General features: G+C 35.1%; 1 long non-coding RNA gene across 1 annotated transcript; it reads left to right on the plus strand.

Annotated features, from left to right (window-relative positions):
- Positions 1 to 419: 419 nt before the first annotated feature.
- On the plus strand, positions 420 to 4,616 carry LOC147841892 (uncharacterized). Its single transcript, XR_015502957.1, has 5 exons — positions 420 to 474; positions 1,716 to 1,821; positions 1,946 to 2,016; positions 3,350 to 3,534; positions 3,697 to 4,616. It is a non-coding gene; the product is annotated as an uncharacterized LOC147841892 (long non-coding RNA).
- Positions 4,617 to 5,664: the final 1,048 nt, after the last annotated feature.

Genomic DNA, 5,664 nt, shown 5'->3' on the forward strand with positions numbered 1-5,664 from the left:
CTGGCCCGATTCCGGTCAACCATATCCTGGCCGCTTCTGGCAAGGACTCGGCTGATGGCAACCGATTAAGTTCTTATTTTATCTAGTAATCTGTTAGCTCCACGTTTAATGATAATTTGAGAAAATATTAATGGTACGATAGCAAAAAAAAAGAATATTTAGTGTGGATGGTCGCAATGTTTAGACGCAAACAAAACAATGTTATTTATAAATAGATTATACATGTCATCTAGAGAAAAACTATGTAAAATTCGCTTATTTTTGAGATAGCACGCTCCTGTGCTGACTGTTTTTTTTTAAAGCAGAAGTTGGTTTCATAATAAACACATGCGTTACTAAATTCCTGATCCAAACTCCAATCCAGACGGTGGCGGTAATGCTCCAAAAAGCTGGTTGTCAAACACCATGGCACGAAGATCACAAGAAGAAAAGGGTTGGTTTTTCAAACATTTCACGTGGAGTCCGGTCAGAAAGGTAAGCTTTTTACTGCTTGTGTTCTGTATAATTAGCGAATTTAGAGCTTAAAACATTTCCACGGTGTTTGGTTGTAACAGCGTTTAGTAATTTAAAACAGTTTGATACGAAATGTAACTTGCTTTAAGAAACACGACTGGAGCTAATGTATGCTAACGCTAACAGTTACAAACACGTCTGAAAGTTCCTTTTCCTTTTACACAATGTTAGATTGTAACGTGTGTAGTAACTGAAAACTATTTTAATTATTTTAAAGAAACATGCAACGAATTTGTGTGTATGCTAACTGCGTTAAAGAAAGTTTCTGTAGACGAATCCATTAACATGGCAAAACGTGTTTTTTTCCTGATTTAACATTATAAAGTACCGTGGATGTTGAAAAAATCATTGTACAGGCGTATACTTCTCCAACAGTATTAATTCTGTGATTATGTGTAAATAAAAACGAATCGTTTTGGATTAATAAAATATTATTGTTTATCTTGTTTATGCAGTTAGTCACGAAAATGATCGAAACTCGACTGTTTACTATTCTCTTTAAATTATCCGAGAGAAATATATTACTATGCACTTTAATTCATATGTGTTAGCCTATGTGAATCAATTATATCTTTTGTTCAAGCTGTAATGGTCAGTTAATGTAAAACTGAACGTCTTAAAGCAGATTTTGATGTTTTTTTTTTGTTTTTTATGTTATTGACAGTGATAAATTCTGATTTAAATGAATGGGTAACAATATTTGTTGGTTAAGTCTTATTGTTCTTGTTTAACAAAGGTTAGTGACATCATTTTGCAGCACATCACGACCAAAGAAGTCAATGGCACACTCTTTTGAACGTGAATAGGCATGTTATAGTTGTGTGCTAAAAGTCCATTATAAGCTGTAAACTGCTGATACATTTTCAACATAGATTGAGCTTTTCAGACATTACATTACTAATTGCTTCACAAACAGCTGAAATGGTTTATTGTTATTGGCTATCATCATCAAACATTTTTCACAATGGTAGGTTAATCTTCATGGGTACAGAATAATGCATGTGCTTGACCATCTTACAAATCTATGTCTCAGATTCATAAGGTTGTCACTCTGCATGAATCTCCGAATAAATCTTGTGCAACCTTCTGTGTACTGATTATTTACACTATAGGTATTATATGCATTAATTAACTTTGATAGTATTTCAGGGTTTGAACTTTTCTTTACGGGAGGTTAACAACAATGTGATGTTTTATTATAGATGCATATGAGGAAGTTCGACTCAAACATCCACACGCAACTGTGATTTCTGACTAGTAGACAGATGAGGATGATGATCGCCTGTCATACATCTAAAGACAGAACAGGTTTGTTTGCAATTATTTTAAACACATACTGTCAACATTATGTCATTGATCTATTACAACCTGTGAGTTTTGCCCTGGCACTATACTAAAGTGATGTTTTGTTTTGTAAATGTATCTGATTAAGGGACAGTATAGACACATCTATACCGTGATGAAGAAAAATTACTTGGAACAAAGAGGCTGGATAAAAGGCAGGTATGAAGATTTCAGAAATCAATGCAGCACCACAAGTCACATCACCATCAATGACTATGGCAGAAATCTTAAGACCACCATCAAGATGCACAGATACTGTACATTCCAGTACACCAGGCGTGTCCAAACTACGGCCTGCGGGCCATCTGCGGCCCGCGAGGCTTTTTATAAATATCAATAGAATCTGGCCCGCTATACAAAAATGAACGTAATTCAATAAATAACCACCGGGTGTCGCTATTACATGCATTCAATTAAGCAGCAGTTCTTGTTATGATCTATATCTATCTATCTATCTATCTATCTATCTATCTATCTATCTATCTATCTGTCTGTCTGTCTGTCTGTCTGTCTGTCTGTCTGTCTGTCTGTCTGTCTGTCTGTCTGTCTGTCTGTCTGTCTGTCTACACACAGTTGAAGTCTGAATTATTAGCCCCTCATTGATTTATTTCTTCTTTTTTAAATATTTCCCAAATGATGTTTAACAGAGCAAGAACATTTTTACAGTATGTCTGATAATATTTTTTCTTTTGGAGAAACACTTATGTTTTATTTCGGCTAGAATAAAAAGCGGTTTAATTTTTTTTTATGAACCATTTTAAGGTCAAAATTATTAGCCCCTTAAGTCTTCAGAACAAACCATTGTTATAAAATAACTTGCCTAATTACTTTAACTTGACTAGTTAACTTGATTAACCTAGTTAAGCCTTTAAATATCACTTTAAGCTGTATAGAAGTGTCTTAAAAATATCTAGTCAAATATTATTTACTGTCATCATGGCAAAGATAAAATAAATCAGTTATTAGAAATGAGTTACTAAAACTATTATGTTTAGAAATGTGTGGAAAAAATGTTTAACTCTCCGTTAAACAGAAATTGGGGAAAAAATAAACGGTGGCTAATAATTTAGGGGGGCTAACAATTCTGACTTCAACTGTATATATATATCATGTCATATATATATATCATGTATATATATATCATGTCATATCAGACATATATATATGTCTGTGTGATGTATGTAAAATTTGGCCCGCGACAACGTTTGTTTTTTTGCATCTGGCCCTCGGCCCAAAAAGTTTGGACACTCCTGCAGTACACCTATGAACATTTACAGTCTTTGTTCTAGTGCAGTTTGAGATCAAGACAGAACTTATTGCATCTCGTGATGTCTTTGTAAGACATCACTAAATTTGTTAAGGTTTAATGCAGCTAGAAAGTAAAGATCAACTAGAGAATATCAGCAGTGTCTAACCCACTGTTGTATTTACAGAAGTTTTATGAGAATAAGCTACAGGTTGATTTATACTAATCTGTTATTTTTTTTTTTAGCACGACTGACTGAAGTTTTAAAATCATGCAACGTCATAAAGCAGCAGCTGGGCCTGATTCTCACAAAACCAAAACAGACGTGATGAAATTCCAGATGTAAACACATTTGACCTTCCTTTGGCCAATTGGATTTGGAAAAGCTTGAAAATCAACTAAAGGAGCAGCCCGAACAAATGAAGAAACTGGTAAGTTCAAGCTCTTGCTAATTTCAAAGTGTTTTAAGTTTATTTGTTTTTTTTATAGTTTTTTTTTTGCTTCGTAGGTAGCCTACTTTTTTCCTAATTTTTTCTTTTTTTTTACATTAGTACTTGTTCACTACTAATTATCTGTTTATCATTTAATCACAGATGGAGTGAGGACAAATGTCCATACCACGCCACTGATAAAGAAGTGGAAAAATGCATTACAAGGTAGCTACAACTTGCCCCTGACAGGGATGGAGGAAGAAAGAAGAGAAAGCTAATGTGTCAAATGTCTACATCACTATTTTGTTTTATTTTTTAAACAACATTTTAAGTGTATTAGGATGTTCCCTGATACTTGAACAATTTGTTTCTTTCATTTGCATTTATATATATATATATATATATATATATATATGTATATGTATATATATATATATATGTGTGTGTATATATGTATGGTATGTATGTATGTGTGTGCGCCAAATTGTAAAGAAACATCTTGATACATTTTTAATAAACGTAATACAAATAAAATTATAAATATAAAATTGCACAAGACGTGTAAATATATGAAATTTATAATCATCTCACTCATGTCTTGCTGTTTGTGCAATTGATTTTGTTCTGCAATTATTTATATATATATATATATATATATATATATATATATATATATATTTGTTTGTTTATTATTATTTTAATGTTTTATTAAAAAATGTTTCAAGATGTTTCTTCAGAATTCTGCAGTACTTTTTACAAGTTTGACTTGTATATTTTACGGATTGTCATTGGTATTTTTAAGATGTTTCTCGCTATATCTTAAATTGGTTTCTATATTTAGGTTTATATAAAATTTAGCTGTTTTTTACAAATTTTTAATTCAAGTCTATTGGGAAAACAGGGTTGTTTTAAAAACATCTGTTTGTGTGTAATTTTTAGATTTTTTGTTTAAATCTTTCTGTGTGTCTTTATTGTGTTGTTTTATTGTTGTTTTTATATTGATATTCTTGTGCACTACAAAATTATTTATAAAATTTTAGTACTATTATTTTTTCATGCAATCAATAAACGTTTACCATTTATTTATTTTGTCATTTGTCTTGATTATTTTCGTTACAGAATATGTATGCAGTTTGCACTTTATTCAAAGGTTAAACGCAGTGCTTACACTTTGTGTTTACATTATAGCCTGTGTTTGCTGTTATATAAATTCAAATGGTTGTAATACCATATATCAAGTACCAATGTAATACCAAAAGGTTTTATAAGGTGTATAAATACGGAGTCGCGCCAGCTCCGGGCCGCAGCGCACATTACCCTCGCGCCGATTCCGGCGCGGATGCGCAGCGTCGGCTCGCTTACGGCCGCCGCATCTGGCCCGCTTGATTCGGGCCGGAATCGGGCAGTGAGTCCACAGGCATCCGGCCCGAGTCCGGCAGCCGAAGTTGGGCCGAGGGGTTAGTCTCCGGCAGGCGATAATCTAGCCGGAACTGGCCCGAGTATATTTTGCTATCTGGGAGAGATCTGCACGGGACTAAATTTTGAATCCCGCTCCCGCCCGCACCCGCCAGGTTTTAGCCCGAACCCGACCACTCCCGCTTATATTAAGAATTTGTTGTCCCGATGCCCGACCTGCCACGTTTTTGCCCCGCCGCTCCCGATTCTGAGAGCGGGGGAGAACAAAACCGAAAATCACCCAGCTATACACTCCAGACAGCCAAGCTGTCTGTATAAACACACACACACACAACACCAAGCACACACACACAAAGCTCTCTCTCTCTCTCTCATACGTGCGCGCACTAACATACACACACACACACACAAGCACCAAGCACACACACAGGCAAAGCTCTCTCTCTCTCTCTCATTCGCATAGCAATATCCGCGATATTGCTAGACAGCCTGCTCCCATCCCAAATTAAACCCGTTACCGACCGCTCCCGCGGTTTTTTATTTTTATTTTATTTTATATGCAGACCTCTAGAACGAACCACCAACTTATCCAGCAAGTTTTTACGCAGCGTATGCCCTTCCAGCCGCAACCCATATCTGGGAAACATCCACACACACATTCACACACACACTCATACACTACGAACAATTTAGCCTACCTAATTCACCTGTACC

Source organism: Danio rerio, chromosome 11 (assembly GCF_052040795.2).
Source record: "Danio rerio strain M-AB ecotype USA chromosome 11, GRCz13ab, whole genome shotgun sequence".
NCBI classification, from domain to species: domain Eukaryota; kingdom Metazoa; phylum Chordata; class Actinopteri; order Cypriniformes; family Danionidae; genus Danio; species Danio rerio.